The sequence below is a fragment of the Lampris incognitus genome, chromosome 2, assembly GCF_029633865.1.
Source record: "Lampris incognitus isolate fLamInc1 chromosome 2, fLamInc1.hap2, whole genome shotgun sequence".
NCBI classification, from domain to species: domain Eukaryota; kingdom Metazoa; phylum Chordata; class Actinopteri; order Lampriformes; family Lampridae; genus Lampris; species Lampris incognitus.
The window spans coordinates 132,973,207-132,986,693 of record NC_079212.1 but is presented as its reverse complement, the minus strand read 5'-3'; the positions used below and the strand labels follow the sequence as shown (position 1 = coordinate 132,986,693).

At 47.4% G+C, this 13,487-nt stretch overlaps 1 long non-coding RNA gene across 1 annotated transcript; it reads right to left on the bottom strand.

Annotated features, from left to right (window-relative positions):
• Positions 1 to 10,827: 10,827 nt before the first annotated feature.
• Positions 10,828 to 11,951, bottom strand: LOC130108542 (uncharacterized). The gene is made up of 3 exons (XR_008809892.1): positions 11,819 to 11,951; positions 11,293 to 11,350; positions 10,828 to 11,148 (listed from the first exon to the last, which is right to left on the bottom strand). It is a non-coding gene; the product is annotated as an uncharacterized LOC130108542 (long non-coding RNA).
• Between the last annotated feature and the right edge of the window lie 1,536 nt (positions 11,952 to 13,487).

Genomic DNA, 13,487 nt, shown 5'->3' with positions numbered 1-13,487 from the left:
CAGGAGTACGTAGTAACAGGAGGGAACCATTATAATGGAAAAATTATCAAAAAGATTTTTTCAGAGTCATGACAGTAAACTGACAGTAACTGAAAATACACAGTACACTAACGAATCGACAATAGGAGACCGACTCAGACACACCGACGCTGACACTGAAGGCCGTGACGTCGCAGCAAAGCTAGCATGCAACATGAGCCTTAATCAGATTTTTTTTTTAAAAAGGATGACTTTGAGTCATGTGCAGGTACCAAATCAACGAGAGAATCTTACTTGCTCCAGTAGATAGCTCATCGAGGCACTGATGGATGTTTTGTCCACAGGTGAGTAAAGTGCTGCTGTGATGCTTTGTGATCTGTATTTATCATTCTGTGTCACTCAAAACAAACTTCCTAACTTTCAGCTGAGTGTGGATCGGTCAAAAATTGGGCTGACATAATGCACGCGTGCACACACACACAAAGTGTTTCTTCCCCCTCTTTCTCTCTTTCTCTCTATCTCCCATCCATCAGCACACCTGTGTGTTTTTTCTTTGATAAAAACTCCCACTGATGAATGGTATAGGGTGCTTTTGTCTCTCGGCGGCACTACAAATGACAAACCATCAGTTGAAGAGCACTCCACTCCCTCCCCCTGCTCCACTGTGCTACCACACATCTTTTGATTAGTACACATAGCTCAAAACCCGAATGAACATGGGTTTACCACTTTTTTCCCCATAGATTAGACATCTGGAGTTGAGACCCCAGTGGTGTGTGACCCCCATTGTAACTCCCGCAGTATCAGGTGGGGGAGAAGATGTTTGAAATTGTGTTTTCTTGTTTTTCATTATAATTATGATCAAAAACAGGCCTACAATCTGGCATGATGGCAACAGGGTAAGGGGTCATTTCAAATCTTCTTTTTTTCCCTTTTTTCATTTTAGGGATTATGGAGATAGGGTGTGGTTTGGAAGTCAGCTGCACGCAGAGCAAGCTAAACTGCTAACCTATTTCTATGTCTGAAACTATGACCACAATACTGAGCAGGATGTGGCCAGGTTGTCTGATATTGATATGTTTAAAATAAATGACCAATGGCCCTGGGCACCACAGTCGTTCTCCAGTCATCTGTCCATCTGGTAGCAAAGAAGAAGAATCTTTTACATGGGAATGTAATGGTCAACAATCACTGGATAAGCCAAGGGTGATGGTTACTCTTTCATTACGAGTGCATATTTAGTAATATTTTGTTTTGAAATGTTTTGGCATTATTCTTTAATTTCAAAAAAGATGTTACAATTTTCTTAATACCCCCTTACTCTCAATATGTTTAACCCCCCTTTTTTTTTAAAATACATACACTTATTAAACTAAAGATGAAAAAAATAAAATAAAACAAGACCAGGCATTTTCTGGTAACGGCTGCACTGAAGTGAGTGCAAAGTGGTTGTATAGCAATAGCAGCCATACAGCATGTACCCTGCCTCTGCAGACTGACAGAAGCTAAGTAGGTGTGAGCTTGGCTAGTACTTGGATGGAAGACCTTATGGGAAAATGAGTTGCTGCTGGAAGTGGTGTTGGTGGGCCAGAAGAGGGTAGTCGTCCCTCTGGTCCTAACAAAAACAACAAATGCCCCCGTGCAGTGACGAGGACACTGTGCTGTTTGAAATGCCGTCATTTGGCTGAGACATTAAACCTAGGTCCTAGATCCCATGGCACTTATCACAAAGAGTAAGGGGGGGGGGGTCCCCGGGTGTCCTGGCTCTCTCCATCTGGCCGCCACCTGATCGACCCCCCCCCCCATGTATTTCGCTCAGTGAGTCCTCCCTCTCCACCTCAAGCTGATGTGTGGTGAGCATTCTGGCGCAAAATTGCTGCTGTGCATCGCCCAGGTGGGTGCTATACACATTGGTGGTGGTTGAGGTGGGTTTCGGTGTCTAGATAAAGCGCTATAAATGTAACCCATTATTATTATTGAGCGTTTGTGCTGCCCGTATTAGTTAATGTGTACCGTCTCTTTAAGAGTCATTTGTTCACTGATGACGTCACTATTGTATTTAGAAATCACGTCAGGACACAGCGCTGTCGCTCGACACAACCTCTCCGTGGCATTCTTTATTTAGACTGACCCAGCATCAAAGGCAGACCCGATCAAACAACCCAGAGCCCGCAGGCATCACCAATCGATCCCAGCACAATAGAACAGCACCAAATCAAATGCAGCACTGTCGATGTGTGCATACATAACATTCCCCCCCCCCCCGGCAGGATTTCAAACATGAAAGGTTGACACAAAGTCCTCTAGGTGGCCAGGGCGTAAACGTGTGCGAACAGGTCGCGGGGCGGCCTGAGGCTGGGCAGGCCGAGGTGGGGAGGGAGATGGCAGGGGAAGCTGAGGCCCAGGAATGTCTGGGGCCCGTGTAGGAGCTGCATGAAGCCCCAGGGCGTCTCGCCATGCTGAGGGAATGGCTATGGTTGTGTCACCAGCTGTGTGTGGCGGAGCTGACACCTTCCGTAGACGACTGGAGTGCCACCGAGTGCCATTGCTGAGGAGGTAAGTGGCTGGGCCCAGCTGACGGGTGACTTGGAGAGGAGAGGACCAGTATGAAGCCATTTTATTGTCCCTGTGGGGCCTGCGGACCCTGACCCAGTCTGACACATTGATGTCTGGCACCCTGGTTCGTTTTGACTGGTCAAACCGTTGCTTCATCCGCGTCTGCTGACGAGTGACTGAGGCTCTGACCCCAGAGGGAGGTGCCTGAGGTGTGGAGGGGCGGAGCCTGTCAAGGGGCATGCACAGTTCCCGGCCTAGCATGAGAGAGGCTGGGGAGACGCCTGTGGTCGAGTGCTGTGTGGCCCGATAGTGCAGCAGAGTGTGACGGATGGCCTGCGTGAAAGAGCACCCTTGGGCCATGTGTGCTCTGAGGCCGTTCTTCAGTGACTGGTGAAAACGTTCAACGCCGCCATTGGCCTGGGGGTGGTAGTATGCAGTGCGTATATGACGGATGCCCTTGCTTTCGAGATAAGCAGTGAACTCAGCAGAGACCAGCTGAGGGCCGTTGTCAGTGGTGATGGCCTTTGGGAGGCCCCAGCGAGAGAAAAGAGAGTCCAGGAAGTCGATGATGATCTGTGAGGTCACAGTGCCGGAAGTGGTGACTTCAGGCCATTTTGAGTGTAGATCGTAGGCGACCACCATGAAGCGTTGGTGGTGGGGAACTCCATGGATCTCACCACAAATGTCCAACTGCAGGTGTTCCCAGGGCTGAGAGGGCCAGGCGAGAGGTTGCAGGGGTGGGGGAGCCTGGTGGCCAGTCTTGCCACTCACAAGGCAGGCAGAACAGTCCTTCACCAGAGCCTCAATATCTCTGTCTATCCCCGGCCACCACACCAGGTCTCGGCAGCGCTGTTTCAGTTTCACAATGCCCAGGTGGCCTTCATGCGCCGTATTCAAAACACGTGCATGGAGAGCAGCTGGGACCACTGTGCAAAACCCACGTGCCACGCAGGTGTCGTTCCAGCAGGAGAGCTCCTGTCTGACTCGGGCGAAGGCAGCCAGCTCCTCTGGGACCTTGTGAGGCCAGCCGTTCTGGATGTAGGTGCGGAGCTGGGAGAGGACAGGGTCCTGTTCGGAGGCTGCCCTCAGCTCCTGCAGAGAGACAGTGGCCTGGAGGGGTGTGTGTAGCATTTGGACAATGTCCTTTTCCACACAGTCAGTGTCCGTCTGTGGAGCTGGGGTGGAGACAGAGCGAGAGAGCAGGTCGGCGACAACATTGTCTCTGCCTGGGGTGAACTGCAGGCTGAAGTTGTACTGGCGGAGGCGGTCAGACCAGCGGTGCAGCCTCAGGGGTTTGTGGCCTGTCCCAGATGTGGACAGCAGCGCTGTCAGGGCCTGGTGATCTGTCCTGAGGGTGAAGGAGCGGCCATAGAGGTAGAGGGGCCACCTTTCACAAGCCCAGATACAGGCTAACGCCTCACGCTCACCCACGGAGTACCGCTGCTCGGTCAGGTTGAGGGCACGGGAGGCGAAGGCAATGGGCTTCTCCACACCGTTCTGGGTTTGAGACAGCACGGCCCCTATCGCTGTGGCTGATGCGTCACAGGTCACAAAGGTGGAGCTGGAGATGTCGAAGTGAGCCAACACTGGTGGTGAAGTCAGTTGAGTCTTGAGATCATGCACAGCGTCACTGCATGCCTTTGACCACACCCATGGCTCGTCCTTACGCAGCAGCTGGCGCAGGGGGGCTGTGGTCGCAGAGTACTGGGGAAGAAACCTCAGGTAGTAACTTGTCATACCCAGGAAGGAGGCGACCTGGGCGGCCGAGCTGGGCTCAGGGATGGCCTGAATGGCGTCCACGTTGGATTGTAGTGGAGTTACACCGCTCGCTGACAGCCGGAACCCCACGAAGTCGATGGCTGGCACAGAGAGGACACATTTCTCAGCATTGAGAGTTAGCTTGTGCTTGGACAGGGCTGCGAAGACCATGTTAAGGCGCTTGTCGTGGATTTCACTGGTGGGCCCGTGTACCACTATATCGTCCAGATAAATGGCCACGCCCAGTATGCCAGCCAGCACGGAGACCATGATTTTCTGGAAGCAGCTAGGGGCGGAGCTGAGACCGAAAGGCATCCTGGTGTAGCGAAACACTCCTGCATGTGTCACAAAGGCTGTGAGGTTTCGGCTGCTGGGGTGGAGGGGCACCTGTAAGTACCCCTGTCTGAGGTCGAGCTTGGAGAACACCTCAGAGCCATAGAACTGAGCAGTGAGTTCTTCTGAGGTGGGCAGTGGATACTTATCAGGGACCACTGCCTTATTTACTGCACGTAGATCGACGCAGACACGCAGGCCCCCCGACTTCTTCTTAGCCACCACGAGGTTTGAGACCCAAGGTGACGCGTCCACCGGTTCAATGATGCCAGCTTCCAGCAGTTGTTGCAGCTCGGCGGAGACCCCATCACGGAGAGCCAACGGGATGCGGCGCAGTGGTTGGATGACAGATTTCACAGCAGGGTTGAGGAGAGGTTGATGGGTGAAGGCGGAGAGGCAGCCCAGCCCCATAAACAGCGATGGCCACTTCTGCTGCCAAGGTGGGGCGACAGTCAGGGTTGCTGCCCCCCTTGTGTCTAAGAGGGAGAACCCCAGAGCGGAGAACAGGTCCAGGCCCATCAGGTTGGCCCCACGGCGTGCCACATGAAAAACTGCATTGGGCACCAGCTTGGTTCCATAGCGGAGTCAGTTGGAGAGAGCCAACCAGATCGATTTTGGAGTCACCATACCCACAGAGGACAGCTGAGGGTGCGGACAGTGGCAGTGAACCGAAAAATTGACTGTAGGTATCAACATTCAGGAGAGACACACTTGCACCGGTGTCCAACAGCAGGGGGATGCACACATCACTAATGTTGACTGTGCATGATTTGAATGACACTGGCCCAGAGCTCACCTTGTGAATGACGGCGGTTGAAGACTGGGGGGTGTGGCCCTCTGACCCAGCCGGGGAAGATCGACAGACGTTGGCAAAGTGATTGTGCTTACCGCAGCTACGGCATGTCTGGCCACGGGCAGGGCAGTTCTGAGCCCTTGAAACATGAGACCGAGATCCACAGTTACCACAGGACTGTTGAGGGCGGGGCCGAGAACGCCGTCGTTGCAGTTGCAAGACGTCCCCAGTAGTCTGGTCAGTTAAGGGCAAATATGGGGTCAAGGCTGCAAAAAGTCATTCACATTTGAGCCAATGTTTTTCTGTTAATTTAGGGTCCAATAAAGAAAAAAATGCAAGGAGCCCAAAATTTTAGGTGGGGGAAGTCTCTGAAATGGCCACGCCCACTTTTTAGGCCTGGAAATCAGTATCTCGGCTCCTGAATGTCGCAGAGAGCTGATCATGGGCTCAAAAGAAGCAGAAGCACCACATTTATATAAGCATTATGAACAAACATATACCCCAAAACCTTTACTTTTTCAGGTATTTACAAAAAACTAATTTTCACTAGTCACATACATGGCCACGCCCACTTTTTAGCCCTGGGACTATATCTCAGGCTCAGCTCTCGGAGGTTGCCCCGAGTTGATATTGGGCTCAAAAGATGTGGAAATAACTATTTATATTAGTGCTCTGAACAAATATACTGTATGCCCTAAAACCTTCACGTTTTGAGCTATTCATGAACATGTTCTTTTTTCCATTGAATTGATCAGCAGCATGCAATCAACTTTAGCCAAATCTGTGCAAGAAGGCTATACAGTTTGTTTGAGTAAAAGTGTTACATCTACTCATGGAGTGCTAGTATTCAAGTTGACTCTTTGTTATAAGAGGAGGAACCCAGTAACCACCAAAGAAACAAAGCAAACCATGTGAGGTCCAAAAAAATCTTTATTTTAACCTCACACATCCCATCAGACTGGATTCAAACACTTGCTGAGGCACTTGCAATAAATGAGACATTTCATCCATCTGCCAGCACAAGAACATGAGGTACACTTATTAGATCTGCAACTACACACCCCTGTTACTTGAGACAATGTATCTCTTGTGGAAACTGTGCTCCACTTGACGAAGAGTTCCTCTCCTTCGGTAGTCCAACCCCATTCAATGACAGGGGGACAAGGGAGTTGTAGCAGGCTGTTTCCCCACAGCCATCCTGCCTGGAATGTAGCTCTCAACAGATGCTGTAGAAGCGCATCCTGACTTGGGGGTAGGTCTCTCAGCTCATCATTAACTGAGTGCTTGAACAGCTGGAATCTGAGCTCATCTATACTGACACAGTTGTACAGTCCAGTCTTGTTGTACCAGCTCATTACCCAGGGCTCAATAACTTCCATGCTTTCCTTAACTGTCTCGATACTAGGGCAGCAACTTAGTCCTCTCAAAGCAGCAGTGAGTTCTGTGGACTTACTGTGGTTTATCCAGGCTTTGTATTGAGCAGTCTTTGAGTGGCCAAAGAAGGCGCTCACAGAATCACAGCCACTAAAAGAATGGAACACAGGCATGGCATCGGCCACATCTCCACCAAGCTTCTTGTGTGCTTCTGTGATTGAGTAGAATTGGCGTTTGCCAGGAACTGCAAAGTCAACTATAAGTTGCAAGTCATTACATACTGATAGGAACTGTGTAGTGAACCCTAGTAGGATGACTACCACATCGGAGTCGACTGTTCTAACTGTAACTGACTTGATCCCCTTGTTTAGCATGTGCATCACATGGCAAACGATGCGGTTGTCAGCCTCCTCAAGCATATCTATGCTGTCATAAAGCTGGATCTCGAAGCTTTCGCCGAAGTTTGCAAGCACCTTTCTGCCGTAGGTGATGCTGAACTCCTTGTCCCAGTTCCACGCTTGTGCCTTAGCAATCCTGGCGAACATTAGATTCAGGGCTACTTTGTTGTCTACATTAGACAGAAAAGCTTCAAAGAATTGCTTAGATTCTGGCATGGTGTCATTCTCACTGAAAGCCATCTGTGAACTACCTGCTGATCCCCGGTTCTTCCTAGTCGCAGTCTTGATACTCATATTCTGGTAGAGGTCAGCCACAATGTCAATACGATTGGCTTTCTTCTCATGACCGATCCTGGCAATGCTGTTCAACACTTTGATTACAAAGTCTTGGAATGTCATGCCTTTGGTGAGAGACTTTGCCATGATTCGTACTTGCACAGACAAATCTATCACAAGTCCTTCTGAGGATGTAGATTGAACTTGTACACCGATGTCCTTAAGAATTTGAGACTTTTGGCTATGATAAATATCTCCATCCTTTGTTGACAAGGCGTCGGGTAAACCTGAAATTGAAATGAATAGTTAAGCTAAGTGTAACTCTTGGGCTTACTGTCAAATCAATTAACTTGAATGTGAAATTGAATCAATGAATATCACTGTATTAAAAATCTGGTAAGACTTAAGTAACATCTAAAATATTTGAATAACTGACTTTATATCAATTAGTTTCACCTGTGAATTCACCACCAAATAACTTCCTTGTCTCTTCTTCTCTTGATCTGCAGGCCTCCTTCAGCTTTGCAAAGGTTCCTTTGGGTGGCTTGATTGCAGGGCTAGCGAGTTGGACTTTTGCACATGAACTTGGGAGTTTCAGGGCATTTCGTGAGATGGTTGCATTGACATCCTTCTTACTTAATACAATTTGCTCCTGCACAAACTGGTCATGCTGAGTTTTGCCGACTGTAAAGACAAAACTGGAGTCTTTACTTATGACATCTGGGAAGGGAATGGATGAGTTCAACCTCATGAACTGAGCTTCATCGAACGGGTTGGTAAGGATACCCTGGTACACCTTGAGTGTGTGGCTTGAAAATGTTTCCTTGAAGGAATCCAGCATTTCTTTGTGCCCGTGTGATGGATCTTGACCTTCGACCTCATCTAGGTAGCGCTGGATTTCGGGTAGCGCAAGTTCGAGTTTCCTGAAGAACTCTTGATCTTCCCGATTGATGATATCGACATATCCAGTGTCAGACTTGATGACCTTTATGTTATGTTCCTGCTTTTGATCACATGCAATCTTTGAGAATGGGTTGTCTCTGGTGTTTACTGTGAAAGAGCCTGAAAGAAATTCCTTGAACAAGTATGGGTGTCTCCATTTGAGCTCTTTGAGATCCTGAAGAAACACTGATGCCCATCTGGCATAGTGTGTATGATCAAGTGCAAAGAAAAGAGGAATGAGCTGCTCAAGTGCACTGATCATCATGATGAAGTTTGCCTCTCGAAAGGATCTTATGAAGATAAGAACCTTCTTGATTGTGTCAACAACATTGTTCCAGTAGTGAAACATGGGGCTGTTTTCATTGGCCACCCAGTTACTCCAAGTCAAACTGTTGTCCTCTAGACGTTTTGCCTGAAATGCTTCATCTCTCTTCTTGGCCAGCACCACAGCCAGGAGTTGAATACAGTATCTAGCCTTCTTTATGGAATTCACATCGCAGACAGCAGTTGTCAGACCTGTGATATTCAGATTAGCTGAGGTTAAGATGGTATCAAGGCCAGTTCCTTTTATCAACTGCCCAACACAGACAAGAGAAACCTTCTCAAGGTGCAGCCCACCCATGAACGCGAAGTATGAATGAGAAAACGCTTCCCCCATGGCCCACTGTATCATCTTCTTGATGGCATAAAGGGGCTGATCGGATCCACCCACTGCAACCTGGCCTGGGTTAAGATATCTTGTGTATGATACTGCTATTCTCATGACATGGAGCTGAAGGTGTTCAGTGTTGCTAGCATGGTCAATCACTGGCAGGATGCAGTTGATTGTTTTGGGAACATCTGTCTGGTCACGTTCCTTTGAAGCATGGTGACAGGTCCAAGTAACAGGCTGTAATGCATCAGATCCAATGTTCTTCATAGCCACCATCAAAAACTCTTCTTCCTCTTCCATGCTTTTCTGAAACACGACTTTTAGCTCTGCGTCAACTTCTTCAACATTGATGGTCTGTAGAGGGCGACGAGACTCCTTAAAGACCTTCTGCTCCATTACGCTCAGATATTCCTCCAACACTGTTTCCAAGCCCGGTGTGTTAGGGTTAATGTCCCTGGAAAATCTTCTCTCCCTTGAGAGGCCTTCCCCTGCTACACGGGGAAACTGTAGACAAGTCATTGCCGTAGCATTGCAGTTCTTAGATGCTGTAGGCGATGAACTCTGCTCATTTATGTTGTCATCTGTAAATGTGGTAAATAACCCTTGTCTCAAGGCGTGGGGTAGCACCTTTCCCTGTGATCTTAGGAAGAGCTCTCTCATTGACAGGGAGATTTCGTCAATGCAGATAAGGGTGGAACAGTAGGAATGTGTCAGACCTAGTTCAAATGTTGTCTGTAACACATTCTTGCTTCTCGTCATTGCATAGAGCTTCAGGGTCAGATATCGATTCACAGGCTCTTCCACTGACCTGTGCCTCTTTTGGATGACAGAGCTTGACTGCTGTGAATCTTTCTTTGTATTTGGTCTGATCCTGGTGTTGAAACTTACGGTCTGGCACAGTTGTTCGAGATGCATCGGAAGATCTTCATATCGTGCGGTTCCATCACAAAGCAGTGACATCAGCATCTTCAGTTTGAAATTGCTCTTCATCCGTAGTCCTTCTGTAGACAAGTCTGAAAGTCGGGTGCTTTCACTGTCTCTTCGATTCTTTATTACTTCAGCCCGAACAGGTTTTGTGACTTTGCAAAGTGAATCTAAAAAGTCACTGTCACTGATTACATTGTCCAAACTACCCTTCTTAATAACCCTGTAATGTGCCCCTGTCTCTTTCTGCACTACATTTATGTCCAGACAGCTGTTCGAGAGTTTCTCAGCAAATCGTGTAGAGTGAGATTTGGGCCGGTCGAAGCCCAAATCTTCAACTTTCTGCAGATAAATATTCTCGAGTTTGTGAAGATCAAAAACATTTTCTGAGCTGTCATCATTGAAGTTCCCTACTTCCTCCATGGCGATATATTCAGCATACTGGATCATGTCTGGGGAGTTCTGTGATGAAGTTCTTTCTTGCTTTATCCTGCAGCTCGCTGAACTGTATCTAGTAAGAAGAAATAATCAAATTATTAAAATATATATATATGGCCCGACTATAGCTCAACTTAAGAATTGAACTTAAAAGGGTATGTTGTGCTGGCTCACCTGTTACGGTATCTTGAGTGGCACTTCCTGTGATAGAATAACTCCCGTGATCTAACATCAGTTTCAAGTAATCTGAGTATTTTGCCATCATTCAGGACTTTGGCCATCATCTCTAGATTGTCTGTGAAATCCTTCACATGTTTTGCTGACTTTTCTTTTCCCACAGCAGCTAACAATGGTTCTGATTTGTCCTTCTTCCGAGGGTTCTCAATGGCTGGCTCTTCACAATAGAAGCAAAGTTCGGCTCCAAACGCAAGACTAGGCCCAGCCTTTGCTCGTGTGTTTGCCCCAATAGTCTGGTGATCTGCAAGGTCCAGTTCTCTTTTCCGTTTACGATCCTTCGCACAATTGAAATGGCTGTTATTATAGCGATCATAGCAACTCTTGTGGATTTTATATCCATCCTGTAAAGTTTCTGCATTGACAGCTGACAGTCTCTGTGAAAGATTGATATCCGCATCATTGGTGATCAGTCCGGATTCCTCAAACAGTTTTACTTGGTGAAGCAGCTTAGGAGCTGTGACAGCAGTTATGTCCCTTCCACCAGATTCCTGTCATGAATTTAGAAATGAAATGTTGGACTCATTGCTGTCATAAACATTACATTACTGAAGGAATACGCATGAAAACTAACACTGTTGGACTCATTGATGTCATAAACATTATACTACTGAAGCACACACGTGAAAACTAACCTTGCAGACAATGCACAGGGTCTTGTTCCCTAGTTCCATAGTTAGGATGGGGGATCATCTGATCATGGAAAATCAGAACTAATTTAAACTTGATTTTTCTGTACACAAGTTTGTAACAGAGTGATGTTTCACTGGTATGGCACAATACATCCACCCTCCCACAAAAATAGCATGCAATAAACAATGTTATTTATTCTTCTGCATAGATACAAAATATAGTCCAATAAAAGTGTGTCCAAATATAGCATAATAAAAGTGTTGTTACTACAAATACTTTCACCCTTTCATACCAGCCAACTAAAAATGCCCAAAATTAACCAACATGTGTAGAGCAAGCAGACACACAAACACCAACTGTCCAAAAGTAGGTAATGCCTTAGCCAAATACTACAACTGTGCAACTGTGCTGTCGAGTGTATCGAGCAAGTCATGCTTGCAAGGCTAGTTAGGCCTACACATATGAGCTAAGGTGAAAATAATGTTTTACAAGGTAAACATACAAAAATAAAACAACACTGTTCCTTACCATCCATCCACGAGGTCAGGAACAAATTAACTCACTGATATGAAGGCCAGATGAGGCATGCATGTCATATTTTGGCAAATGTTTACAGTAAACTAGCTTTACTGAAACATGTGCACTTCTGCTTCCTTTCCTGTAGAATCAACCACTTGATAAACAAACAGCGCCAATTTGTAATTGTGGTCAGAGGCGGCATTACATCCCAAGTGATAAGAAGAACCACAGACAACTAAGATATTTTCTAAACTCATGATTCGTGTGTGTATTGTGCTTCATGCTTTATAACATAGGCAGCGAATGAGATTCATGTCAAATATAGCTTTTTACAACCTTCAGGAGCTGATACGTGAAACGTGACCAGTAAAAATTAGTTTTCTTAAAATATCTGAAAAAGTAAAGGTTTTGGGGTATATGTTTGTTCATAATGCTTATATAAATGTGGTGCTTCTGCTTCTTTTGAGCCCATGATCAGCTCTCTGCGACATTCAGGAGCCGAGATACTGATTTCCAGGCCTAAAAAGTGGGCGTGGCCATTTCAGAGACTTCCCCCACCTAAAATTTTGGGCTCCTTGCATTTTTTTCTTTATTGGACTCTAAATTAACAGAAAAACATAGGCTCAAATGTGAATGACTTTTTGCAGCCATTTTGCCTTAACTGACTAGACTACAGTGGAGTCGGCGCCCGCCTCGCTCTGGTTGGGTTGCGTCCCGAGGGGCAGCCGTGAGTAGAGGGAGGAGTCGTTGGCAGCTTGACTGGAGGTGGCCACTTGCTGTGTATTTAGCATAGCAGCACACTCAGCTGCTCCCTCGACCTGTAGTGCGATGGTAATTGCTCTGGACAGCAGCAGACCGTCTTTTTCCAGCAGGAGAGTCTCACGCACCTTTGCGTTTTTGGTGTGTTCGATTAGCTGGTCGCGAACCATCTCGTCCTGAAGCGCGCCGAACTTGCATGAGCTAGCTAGCCCTCGCAAATTAGCTACGTACTGCCGCACAGACTCACCAGGCAGTTGGTGTCGCTGACGGAATATAAATCGCCGAAGGAGGGCACTCTGTGGAGCAGCGAAATGGGTGCTCATAAGTCCCACAGCTTCGGCAAAGCTTGTGACGTTCCCCAGAGACCCGAGCACACGATGGCCCTCTGCTCCCAAGCAGTGTAGCAACAGAGCCGTCTTCCTAGCCTGGCTCACGTCGTCGAGCCCTGAGGCGATGATGTAATTTTCAAAACTATGTAGCCAGCGAGTCCATGGTACCGGAGGCTCGCCAGGTAATGCCAGGAAGGGGGCAGGTGGTGGGAGAGAGATATCAGCCATCCTCGTCGCCAATATTGTATTTAGAAATCACGTCAGGACACAGCGCTGTCGCTCGACACAACCTCTCCGTGGCATTCTTTATTTAGACTGACCCAGCATCAAAGGCAGACCCGATCAAACAACCCAGAGCCCGCAGGCATCACCAATCGATCCCAGCACAATAGAACAGCACCAAATCAAATGCAGCACTGTCGATGTGTGCAGACATAACAGTCACCAGCACCCCATCGACAGTACAGGAAGTACAGTAGTCAACAGAAAACTTGGTAAAACCGTCGAGATGTTTTGTTGACGGTATCACTATTCTCTACACACATTTCATCCTTTTGGATGCACTGTCGGCATGTTAGTATTCTTTAACA